Source organism: Heliangelus exortis, chromosome 2 (genome assembly GCF_036169615.1).
Source record: "Heliangelus exortis chromosome 2, bHelExo1.hap1, whole genome shotgun sequence".
NCBI lineage: Eukaryota > Metazoa > Chordata > Aves > Apodiformes > Trochilidae > Heliangelus > Heliangelus exortis.
In genome coordinates, this window is record NC_092423.1 from 130,158,063 (window position 1) to 130,171,084 (window position 13,022).

Genomic DNA, 13,022 nt, shown 5'->3' on the forward strand with positions numbered 1-13,022 from the left:
TTCAGGAAGGATATCGAGGTCCTGGAGCAGGTCCAAAGGAGGGCAACCAGGCTGGTGAAGGGACTCCAGCACAGATCCTATGAGGAGAGGCTGAGGGAGCTGGGGCTGTTCAGCCTGGAGAAGAGGAGGCTCAGAGGAGACCTCATCACTCTCTACAACTCCCTGAAAGGAGGGTGTAGCCAGGTGGGGGTTGGTCTCTTCTCCCAGGCAACTCTCAGCAAGACAAGAGGGCACGGTCTCAAGTTGTTCCAGGGGAGGTTTAGGTTGGACATTAGAAAGAATTTCTTTACTGAGAGGCTGATCAGACATTGGAATGGGCTGCCCAGGGAAGTGGTGGATTCTCCATCCCTGGAGATATTTAAAAAGAGCCTGGATGTGGCACTCAGTGCCATGGTCTGGTAACTGCAGTGGTAGTGGATCAAGGGTTGGACTTGATGATCTCTGAGGTCCCTTCCAACCCAGCCAATTCTATGATTCTATGAAACCCCTTCCATGATCCTCCTACAAAGTAACAGCAATGCAGAAGATAATCTAATCAACCGTGGAAGCGCAGGATTAAAATCAGGGAGACGAGAGTGTTCAGGGAGAAAGAGCAGATGAAAACAAGAATGGATGTAGTCCAGCCTTGCTTAGACATGGTCCTGAACAACCTTCGAGCAGGGGCTGGACTCCATGCCCTCCAAAAGCTTCTTTGAACCTGAACCATGTTGTAATTTTAACACCAGTGAAAGTGAGAGCTGGCAGAAGGGTGACTGAAGTCTGCACCAAAACAGGGTGGCTGAACAGAGACTCCATCAGAGAGTGCCAGAGAGAAAAAGTTAAGAAAAAAATGGGGACTGTGGAATGAGAAAAGACCAACAGGAGTTGTTGTTCAGAGAAGGAAGCTGGGAACTCCAGCACACAGAGACAATACAGCTCATAAATCACCCCATGAGGAAGGATAACTGATCAATTGATTGGCTGATCACAAACATTAGAGGAAAAAGAACTAACAAGTGCAGGGGGAATTCTGGTAACAAAGACAGCCTACAAAGATGAGCGAACTGGTTGGTAGAAGAGGGAGGAAACATCCCAAATGACTGGAGTGAAAGACAAAGACATCAGATTAGGTATTGGAATGGGTGTAGATTTAGACTTCCCAAGAAATCTTCTGAACAAAAATTGTAATTGACTGAATGTGACTAGGATTTGGATAGAACATTGTTAAATATGCAGAAAAAGGTACACTGATGGTGACACAAAAAAACAGTAGCAAAACCAGCTTGTACTGTCAAAGTACACCCTCCCCTAGAGCTCATCCTCCACAGTCCAGAGACATGCATAAAACCCTCTGCATAAGCACATGGCTCATACTGCCTAGGGTTGATCCCTACAAAGCATGGCACAGTATTATTAGATGCTACTAGCTAAAATCAGCTTCCAAACCTGCTGATACAAATGCAATTATTATTTTTGACAGCTAGGAAACAGCACACAAACTACATTAGAAACAACTTCGAGTACAAAGAATTAAGCCTTGGAGTTTGGAAATCAGTGCTGAAATGCATTATGAAAGTTTTATGGCTTTTATTCCTTTCGCCCCTTAGAATATTTGCAAGGTTCAGATTTACCAGGTCTACTACTTTGTTCTCAGTCATTGTACTCCCTCTCTAAAAAATAAAATTTAAAAATACTATATATAACGCTATGCAGAAGGCAAGAATTGATTTCCTCATGGGCCGTTGCAGAGCACTGGTATGTTAAAACTAATCTCTCTCAAATAGTCAATTACCATATTCATCCCTCTTAAGAAGCATGGATTTTACTTCTATTAACAGATACAATATTTAAGCATATGATTAAGGATGTATTTATTTACAAGTGCCTTATTTGAGATACCCAATAACTTAATTTATTTCAGGCTATGTTACACAGCAAATTATATGTTCAAAGATACCTACAATATCAACTGTGTACACACACTCCCCAAAGCTCCCTTCTCCCAAGCCAAGAAACACCACTGCTACTACATAGCCAGGATCCAGATGCCTTCATCAGGCAAGAAGAAAATATTTTCAGTCTTCTGCTTTATTTGCATTGCATCTCCAAACTTATTCAAAGGAAACAAATGCACTAGAGACTTGGTTTACTGCCACCCAAACCTAAACAGACTTCACAGCAGACAGGAAAAATTTATTCCAAGAAATGCTTCTCCAGGGAAGAAAAAGAAATCAAAAAAACCACAGCTGTATAATTAATTTAATGAAGGTAGGCACAAATTAGGATCGAACTACGGCTGCTTCCTCAGTCTTAATTCTGGCATTTCTTGACATTTGAAAATTTGACATGAAACTTTAAAATGACAAAAAACTGCATGCAATGGCAGAATCGATTTTGCCTTATTGACACGTGCAATCCTTCACACAAAACCAGGGCAAATAAGTCATCAAATTGCTGAAGAAGCCATACCTATCCGAATCTAGTATTTCTAGTGCAGTATCAGGTGTATTATCAATTAACCAGGTTTCTGCAAAACAAAGTCAAACTACCAACATCGTGCAGGCACCTTCCTTGTCTTCAAGGAGATTTTTGAATTCTACACACTATTAAAACCTGAGCCATCCTTCACCTACAAAATTCATCATTTTGCAGAATGCCCATTAGAGAAGTTACTTCAAGTACATATCATAGAATCATAATCATAGAATGTCAGGTTGGAAGAGACCTCAAGGATCACCTGGTCCAACCCTTTTAGGAAATACTGTAGTTTACATGAGATGTCTCAGCACCCTGTCAAGCTCAGACTTCAAACTGTCCTAAGTGGACATTTCCCCTGGAAACCATCCCAATGTTTGGCTGTCCTCATGGTGAAAAATTTGCCTTGTGTCCAACTGGAATCTCCCCAGGAGCAACTTAAGCCCATTACTCCTTGCATTATCCATATGTCTACTTGTAAACAAGGGGTCTCCATCTTCTTTGTAGCCACTTTTTAAGTATCACGGCAGGCAATACTTCTTCAAAGTCATACTCTCCACTACTCTGATGACTTGACAGTCAAGTCATTTAATAATGAAGGTAAATCTAATAACCTCCTTTCTGAAGGAAATCAAATCACCAGAACAAGTTTTTGTCTTCCCTACCAGATTTTTCAAAACCATTTTCAGTATACTGTAATACTGCACAAACAAAGCACCCGTTTCAGAGAGCCGAACTTAAAAGGTAATTCTAACTTCAGAAGGACCATATTTTACAGATAGCTTCAGCACCTACATTGCTTTTTTACAGATAAAAGCATCAATCTACTGAAGCTGTCCTATAAAATGCATTTCTGTTCACAGTACTGCCAACTGGAAGCTCCCTCCTTTCACAGTTCTAATTTGTTCTCTCACTGAATGACTTTTAGCACCATACTATTCTTCTGCCTGCTTGAAGGTGTCTTCTCATTAATTACAGGAAGAACACCAACAGTATCAAAATAAAAATTCTTTATTATTTTTACTTTAACCACAAGAGATGAACAGAAGCAAATTTACAAAAGGTTCAAGAGAACCTGTCCCACAAATGCAGCATAATGTGGCTTTACATTAATTGTGCATATGCCATTTTCTGTATAACGGCTTTAAAAGGCATACAGTGCAAAGATCCCCACGGCTTGTGGGAGATAATTTAGGTTGAAACTGAGACTTAGAAATTATCTGTTACCCTTAAAAAAGAAAGACAATATTGTATGACATTTAAGGTAAAAAAAAAGGTATGATTATGTAGCCCTAAAAGAAAAAAAATACAGCAGTACCTCAGAAACAAAACAGAGGCAAGCAACAATGATAACAAAATCACATCACTGTCTTCATATTTTACTCAAATGACACTAGATCCAGCCACAATATTATGCTGATTAGGGCAGCGTGTAGGAGGTGGGAAGGAACCATTTTCACTACTTACTGTTTTAGAGAAAAATCTGAAACACAGCTGGGCAGGACTAAACAGGATGCTTCTATTTCTTAACCCATTCTTCAATAAACAACACCTCCTTGCAAAGCTTCAGTTCAACGGCAAAAGGTAAACTTATCTGGCACATCATGCACCTTATCTATTAACTAAATTAACAGTGAAAACAGGAGCTTTTTCTTCCTTTCTCAGACAGGCAGGCAGCATGTAATCCTAATCTGAATTCCTGTGAGGCAGGATGTTTCTCTTTTTTTATCCTGGTTCTCTTTTCATTAGTTAGTTAATCCATTACCTAATTCATCTTGGAATCATCTTTAATTGTTAATAATGGAAAGACTCAGGACTTCTGTGCTGAGCTTACAGGGCTCTCTTCTATTCTTACCCTGGCTGAATTTCTGCCTGGTGTCAGGTCACAGAAGGCAAAGTCTACTTTTCTGCAGCAAACACCACCACAGAAAAAGTTTGAATGCAGGTGTACTACCACTTAAAGTGAGGACAAAGGGGGAGGCAAAAGCTCATAGGAACAGGGGAAGAAAGAAAGCGTATTATGGGGGGAAGTAACTAGTTAGGTAGGAAAGTATAGAGGAGAATACTTTTGGTCACTAGACACAAAAACCCCTCAGTCCAAATGGAGATGGCTTAAAACCAAGGTGTTGTGAAATTAAGAGAAATAGCAAGCACAATAGCTTTGCAGTTTTCTTCTCTATGTCTCCAACAGACACACTCACAGTTTTGGTTCTATCCTGTCTCAAAGCAAGACACACTGACTGCAGAAAAACAACAGCCTGGCTTCATAGGTTACAAGCATTTGCTTAAAAATGACCTAGAAGTTTGATACCTCCATCTGTGAGTAAAAGGGTTCCTGGTCTCCCAAGATCAGTTTTTAACAGTATCATATAAAGGAAAGCCTGATTCCTTTCTTTTTTTTTTTGAAAATGCAAGGTCAAACAAGTGTCAAATACAGCTTTCCAGTTTGATAATGAGAAGGTAACTGCTCATGAAACTAAAGCAAGATCTTCAACTCAGAAAAAAATTCATAATTTTTAAACCTTTATTTTGTTCATATCTGACCACCACAGTGGAAAAGTCTCTGATAAAAATTATTTTTCCTGCACACATTCTAAAAATTATGCACTTAACCTTGAACTCATGTCATCTTACAGCCACATTTCTTTTGCTGATCACCATATTAGATTGCTCATTAAGGAAAACACAAGAGGCAGACCCAAAGTAAGATACTTCCCAAAGGCTGACCAGAAGTAAAAGTTTCTCAGCAGGCTTCACCTTTGTCAGCTGGGTGGTCTCACTACAGCCACAATTTATTCCCATGCAATTGACCTTCCACCAATGGATGTTTGTGGGACAACTGGATGCTCCCTACATAAAGCACTTTGATATGAAGTTAAAAGCCAAACAGTATTTTGAAACAATCACTCTGTCAGCATCTTTTCTTATCACATACAGGCTCCACACAGCTGTTCAGTTAATACTTACTAAAATATTTACTGTCAAGATACAACTAGATCCTGATGCAAGGAAGAGCTGCAGCACTGAATCCAAGGTGAACATCTATTTTTATATCATAAAAAGTCCAAAGCACTCAACAGCTAATTCACATAAATTAAAATTTTTATTTCATAAAAAATCCTACAAATGTTTCTTCCTGAAACTGAGTTCTGAATGACAATACTGCAGAAGACCTGCCAAAGCATCCCTCCCTTTGTCCAATTTCACTGAAACATGTTAGTTCCATGCACTGTGTACTTTCAGCAAAGGAAATGGATGAATGACACCACCGACAGTCTTCTCTGGACTGCAGCCATTATGGTGCTAAGAAAGACTCATTTGCCTAAGAGCTGACAGTTAACAAGGCTATTTTATTGAGACATTTAAAAATAAAAACAAGGTGCAGCAACACTAGTGCTGTCATGTCAACACATCCAAAACACTAGCACTGTAAAGTCTCTGTCTCAACTAAAATCCTCAGTTCCACCCTGAACCTCTACTGTTCAGTAGGTCCTCTGAGGTATAGGACCACTTCACAGACCCTACAAGCCATTTATTGAAAACATACACTAGGTAAATCTGTCTCACTCTAAGTCTTACCCTGTGCACTGAACAGTGTATCTTGAACTGCCTTACAGATTAAGCATTTTCAGATAACTTGATGAGGCTGGCAGAGCTTGGATGAATGTGAAAAACCTGATCATTACCTGAGAAACAGATACTTTTATTTATTGAGAATATGCAGCATCAGTGAAACACGATGAAACAAAGCAACATGATTCGTACTGCAGACAGTTTCTCCTGAGTTGGCCCTCTTGCTGAAGCAGTTCTTCGTTCACTAAATGGAACAACTGAAGGGGACAACTAGAGGCTCCAATTTAGACTAAGAGCTCTAATCCGCCTTATGGGAGCAACTAAAGGACCTATGGAAAAATGTTTGTTTAACAGCAATTTGTCTCAACTATAAATGGAAACAGAACAGAACTGACATAGTCCCACAATGATAGTTTGTGCTGAACAATAACAGGATACTTGCATTAACAAAGTTGTGCTCTACTTAGGAAGCAAAAACAAGAGACTATACCAAACTGAATTGGTACAAACATTTATTTCTCCAAGACACCGTACAAATGTCTTACTGAAGACATCATCAGGGGATATGCTGGCCTCTAAAGAGAGGAAGTTTTAATGTCTGAGGAAACACCTGTGTATATGTATTTTTTCATTTAAGCTCAGTTCATCAGGTCTCCTTGCTATGTTGCTATAGGTTAAAGTGACACTCATACCAGCTTTCTAGACTGGTGCAGTATTTACAGACATGAAGTGAACCTGCTGGAAACTTTTCCTTCTGTTAAAAGAAGAAAGTAAATCTACAACTATTCTCATCTTGTAAATGGCAATTAGAGTTGTAGTTGTCTGGCTACCTCTCAGACAATATGGTATTAGTCATCCAGCAGGTGAATAAGCCACAGGTTAAGAGTGAGACAGCCACAGTAAACTCCATTGCAAACAAAAAGTAACCTAAAATGGAAGCACTCTTTCTTATTTCTCAAGATAGAATAAAATTTTAGAAGTATGCCAAGACTTCCATGAAAGTGAAGCAAAGCAGACAGTTGAGGCCATCCTTATTTGTCTTAATGAGGAAAGACCTAAGGGATGGGATCACAAATGGCATCTCACAACCCAACTATGGGGCTTTTCTTCCTTTTTTTGCTGTCTTTGAAGACCTCAAAGACTATTCTAAAGGTGGTATAATACATACTTACAACAGAAAGAAAACTCCTAGTAGAGGCCTGTAATATTCTAGTCCCAAATAACATTTATAGATGTTCTCTATAGATACCCATTGCTTTGATTTGGATCCTTGGGTCAGTACTTCCACTAATGAAAAAACTAACAACCCATGCCAGAGAAGGACCAGAAACAAAAACCAAGGTAAAACAGCTCCACAGTGCCTGAAAATTGCCCAAAATGGAACAACACTCTTCATAGAAGAAAGACAACTAGGCTGACTTACACCTAAGATGAGTAAAATCTCTCCCACAAAATCTCTTCTCATCAACTATAAAATAACCTTACAAAGAAATCTGGGAAAATCAGGTGAATATTAGCTCGCAGAATTTTGGAAGAAATCTGCCAATCCATAAATAGCAGTAAACAAAATACCTATTTATGTAATAATTTATCACAAAGTACTAAGAAATAATTTTTTTAGAAGTGCCTGAAGAAATCTTATGAAGTAACCTTCATGTAAATACTTGAGAGGGAATACTGAAATTCTCCTCTGGATTCTCCTCTATAGTGCAAAATCACAGCTGTTTATTTGGACTTGTATCTTTCTCATTTAATACAAAACACACAATAGCTGAAATCTAATCTATATATGGCACAAAAGGGTTTCAGTTTCTCCTTGTTTCACTGAAGACATAAAAGACAAACCACTAGAAATTTACCAAGGTTAGACTAAACCAGGGATAAAACTTCTACTTCACAGAACGAGAAATAAATAAAAATTGTACAACACAACACTACTGAAACCAACCAATTCTCTAACACTCAACTTTTTACCTTCTTGGTGGAAGTCTACCTCCAGATTCAATTTAGATGCTTTTAGGAACACAAGACCCAACACCACTCTCAGTTATCTTGAAGCTGTGTTACATACACCAAGTCACACAGCTACACATCTTCCATCAATTAATACACAAGGGGCAAGGGAAACTTAGAGCTAAGACAAATGCATAAAGAGGAAAACCTGAAATCAACTTATTTAGGGATCAGCCAGTGTTACAATAAATTTTATTAGTCCTTCAAAGAGCCTTCCCTGCCGTTAAGAAAGAATCAGACTGACTCACAACTCAGCTACCAAGCTTAAATCACTCTGAGTAGTGCCTGAAACATGTATCCATCAAGTCATTCTAGACAGGTATTAAAATTTATTCCACAAGGCTGGCATGTAGTGTTCATGTACCATTCAGGGAAAAAAAACCAAGAAAAAAATAAATAAATCACAGAACTAATTACGGATGTCTGACCATGGGCCAGAGTAAACTGACCCCATAATGGAGACCACAAGTCTTGTTAAAGACCATCAGTGCTGAACAGGGCAGTTGTACTTCCAAATCATGATTCAGACCTCCTGTAACAAAATTTAGGCATCCTACTTTGTTCTCCTGGAAAGGAGGGGGGAGTGGGAGAGAATCTTTATAAGGAATAGTTGAATCAAGACTAAGTAAGGATCAAAAATGCCCAAGCAAACACAAAAACACCAAAGTGGACTGGTTAGGAAGACTCACTCATCAATGAACAAATTCAGACTGCAGGTTTTGTCATGGGGTATAGTAGGTAAATACTGTTAATTAATACTAGGGAAAAAAAGTACACACTTTCCATCACAAAAGACTCAAAAAAAATTGAGAGCTTGTGTTATTTCACAGATTATAATCACATAAAACAAGTTTCCCCAATGCATGTATTAATGCTAACTGGGAATTCCATAGATAAGGGAGCTTTAGTGATTCATTACTAATGGAGAGACCAGGATTTGTACATGCTATGAAGGTAAACAAACACATCTGTCAAGTACTTTCCTTCCTCCTGAGCCTCAGCTAGCATAATTAATCAAAATTTGATGATCACCCTATATAAGAAAAGTGTAATTTGTCTCAGACCTAAAAGGGGAAGGGCAGAGAAAAAAAAACAAACACATTTCAGCTCTTTTAGAAACTATAATCTGACATCCTCAAAAAAACCCTGACAACATAAACATAACAGCCAGAATTCAGCACGTTGTAAATACTGAATTTTACAAAGCACTATTAGAACTGGCATACTTCAAGAAATATGCATACAGAATTACACATAAGAAAGCCTTTTACCAAATTTGCATAATGGCAATAATGCTGCTCTTAAAAAAAAAAAAAAAAAAAAAAAAAAAAAGGTATAAAAAAACCCACTTTCATTTTCTGGAGAAAATAGGCCTGCTTCACATGTGATTTTTATTAGGTGTTTTCTCAGCTTTCTGAAAGCTTTAAGTACAAGCATTTAAATGTTTACAGGTAAATAATGGTAAGATTTTGGAAACTTCTAAGTAACCTTACACAGCATCACTTCTAAGCATGCAATTGCATTATGTTAGCTGGGCAATCCAGAATTTATACTTCAGTTTGACCTGTATGCTAAACTGAAACCCTTATTTTCCAACGAACTAAAGACATTTCTTCAAATACAGAAATACGCTTCTCTGGATGACAAAAAAAACCAAAAAACAAAAAATAAAAAACCACCACACACACAAAAAAAACTTTGAAGGACAAATTGAATTTTTAGAATTTAATTTATTGTTACTTTTGTCTACAGAATTAAATCCTGTGCTTTTTTTTAAAAAATGCTGTCCTTGATGACAGTTGAGATAAAGCACTGATCAGTGCCAACTACAGTACTTTAACAGAAACAAGATTTGTTTTGCTCCTCACAGGGAAACACAGACATGTTTCCAATAAGAGACCACAACGGCATGAAGGCTTCAAATTTTGATTTCTGTACTCAGCACCAACTGCATCAAGTACTACTGTCCCTTTGGCATATACCCATAACTCTACTCCACTATTATCCCGTTGGCAAAGCCCCATTTCTTCCTGTCAGAGAGAACCAGAGCAGGAGGGGAAAGGCAGGAGGACACCTCCCCAGCCAACCATCACCTCTTCGGCTCACTTACATGTCCGCTGGCTTTCAGGTTGCTCGTTACTCGGTTTTCCCTATCCTTCCAAGATGCGCCTGCAATAGTTGCTGTGTGTGCAGCACACTGCCAAGTGGAAAACTCCCAGCTCTGCAGAAGGACCCGTGCAAGCAAAACACTCGGCAAAACGCTGGCTATCATCACTGCTTCTCCATCACCGCCTTTACACTCGCTCGAACCCCCACAACTCCTCCGCTTCCCCGGATCCGGGGTGGGCGACAGAGCACAGCGAGGTAAAAGAGAAACTCTCGGGGCGGGAGGGGGAGCGTGCGAACGATGCCCCCCGGATTGCTCTGCAGACCCGGGAGTTACGTGCACTGCTCTCCCCGTGCCCTGCAAGTACAAGAGTTCCCAGGGCCCCGCCGGCGGCCCGATGCCGCTGCCGGGTGGCGGGAGCAAGGCACCCGCCGAGGGGCCCGCCGCGGCCCACCCAGGCGGGCGAAGGGCGGCAGCTCCTCCCTGCACACCCCCGCCCCCCACGCCGAGGCCAAGCGAAACCCACCCGGCGGCTTCCCCGTTATCACAGCCCCTCGGGCGAGGGGCGGCCCGGCCTGGCCGTGTTCCCCCTCCTCCGCCACGGCTCGGGGCAGGACGGGCCCCTCGCTCCGCCCGGGGGGGGGGGTTGGAAAGCTGAGGGGAGACAATGGGCACTATGACTTCACCCTCCAGCAATGTGAGGAGCAGAAGCAGACACCGCCGACTTCCCCCCGGCCCCCGGGACACCCCCCGGTCGCGGTTCCCCCAGCCGCAGCGCGGGCTCCCCCGGGCCCTTTCCCACCCGGGCTGGGGCCCCCGCCCAGAGGCGGCCGGGGGTCAAAAGCTCCAGCTCGAAGGTTCTGCTCCACCCCTCAGCCTCCACCACGCTCAGGGCGGCGGCTGCCGGCCGCCGGGGGAGGCCCGAGGAGGGGGACGCTCCGTGTCACCGCCGGGCTCCTCTGCACCCCCTGCCCCGCCGCGGGCCCACCCCTGGTACCTGCAAGTCGGCGGGAGGAAGCGGCGCCGTTCCGTCTGTCCGCCCGGGCCCGGCCCCACGCAGGAAGCGTCTCGTTTACGTGTGTGTGTGTATATATGTATGCATGTATGTGTGTGTGTGTGTGTGTGCGTCCGTGTCCCTGCGTGCGTGTGTGAGGAACGGAGGGGGCGGCGCTGCCGCGGGCGGGGCGGGCCGAGCCCGGCGGCGCGGGGCCGGGGCCGGGACCGGCTCTGCCCGCCGAGGGAAGGCGGCGCCCGAGCGGTTTGGGTTCCGCGACGCGCTGAGCTCACGCGCACGGCGGTGCCGCCCCTCGCCCTCCCCCGGCGGCCGTTGGGGCGGGGCGGGGCGGCCCCACGGGTGTCCCGCGTCGCGCTGCCTGCAGGGCGGTGCTGCCCGACCCGCCGCGCCCCCTGCCCGCAGGGGCGATGGGCACCGGGAGCGCGTCCCTCCTCGCCCGCTCTCGGTCACTTTTGGGCGCGGGGGTGCTCGGCACCGGCAGGATGGCGGCGGTGTCCGCTCCCCGGTGACGGTGAGGTCGCTGGGCCGGTGAGCGGGGTCTCCGCAGTACGGAGTAATTATTGACTGTTCTGTGGACTTCAAACGCAGTAAAATGTAAAAGTGCCGGGCGAAGAATGGGCCCCCGAGGCGCCTCATTAGGGTCATGTCGCTGAATGCGGATTTAATCTCAGGCATGGCAAAGCACTGGATCCCAATTCTATAAAATACAGACGTTTCTTCTCACCCTCTCCTTGCCAGTTGAAATCGAACCCGTCTCGGGATTTGCCCGGAAGCTCCTAGCTTTTCTCCCGTGGCACGACCCTGCCCGCCCCGGGTGACTGCACTCAGCCCCCGCTCCCTGGGCGCTCGGCAGCCCCAGCCCCGCGCTGCCTCCCAGCCCGCCGGGCCGCTCCCCCGTACCGCCCCATTGTTCCGCTTCTCCCTTCCCTTTCACTGCCGACCTTCACGGCGCCTTTCACGGGATTCCCTCTGCAGTCCTGTCATAGCTGCTGCCCCGTCGTTCAGCCTGGTCGCTGCTCCTGACCTCCACTTCTGGGCCACCTCCGAATCCCTCTGTCCTCTCGCAAATTATAGGAATTATTTGTGTACATTACTATTACGTCGTTTTTAAATGGGTTTTTTCTTTCTTTTTTTTCCCTAGCTAATCACTCATACTGGCTCGTGTCATCTCTGAATTCTCAGGAACTGGAGTTTATCCTGTCCTGCCAGATGCTTCCGTTAAGCTGGCGTGAAACCTTGAAAACTTACTCTAGAAAAAATTACTAATTACCCAACCTGCACCCAACATGTGCTAATATTGTAAAACGGATGAAGCATACTGTGCTTTTCCTGCAGGATTTGCAATGTTCAAGCCTGCTGAAGGCTTGAACATACTCTTACCTTTGTTTATGTGCATAGTTCCATTTAAGTCAATTGGACTACTTCCAGAGCATCAAATTAGGAGTGAATGCAAGTCATTCCATGATGAGATGGTTAATCTGAAATGACAGAATAGACGGTGGGGTGGGGAAGTAGAAAATGAGGGTAACAGCAATGAGATTATACTGGAATTTTGGTATGTTGTGTACAAACATGGCAGTTTCTTCTTTGCTTGTAAAAACCAGTAGCTAGGTGACTTTCTTAAGATCCAGTACTGCAAACATGTACATATTACTCGAGGTATGTAAATAGTGCCATTGTATTCAGTTGGATAAGATATGCAGAAAATGTTACATATAACTGTTTGCAGGGTAAAGTCTTGGTCACTGATTTATGTGTGCTAGTAGGTACAGAGAAATGGTATCAGAACTGAAGTTCATAAAATGAGGGGAGAAAAAGGAAGAGGCAAGAGATGAATGAGAGAAAGAAAGCAAAGATGGG

At 43.3% G+C, this 13,022-nt stretch overlaps 1 protein-coding gene across 2 annotated transcripts in view; it reads right to left on the reverse strand.

Moving 5' to 3' along the window:
* The window catches only part of RNF19A (ring finger protein 19A, RBR E3 ubiquitin protein ligase), a 61,839-nt gene extending 49,274 nt beyond the window's left edge, over positions 1-12,565 (reverse strand). The window contains exon 1 of one of the 2 annotated variants that reach the window (XM_071738059.1): positions 12,543-12,565. The gene's annotated coding sequence lies outside the window, so the exon portion shown is untranslated. Of the gene's footprint in view, positions 1-11,144; positions 11,305-12,542 lie in introns of those variants that run through there. The other variant, XM_071738058.1, reaches the window with a different exon arrangement.
* Positions 12,566-13,022: the final 457 nt, after the last annotated feature.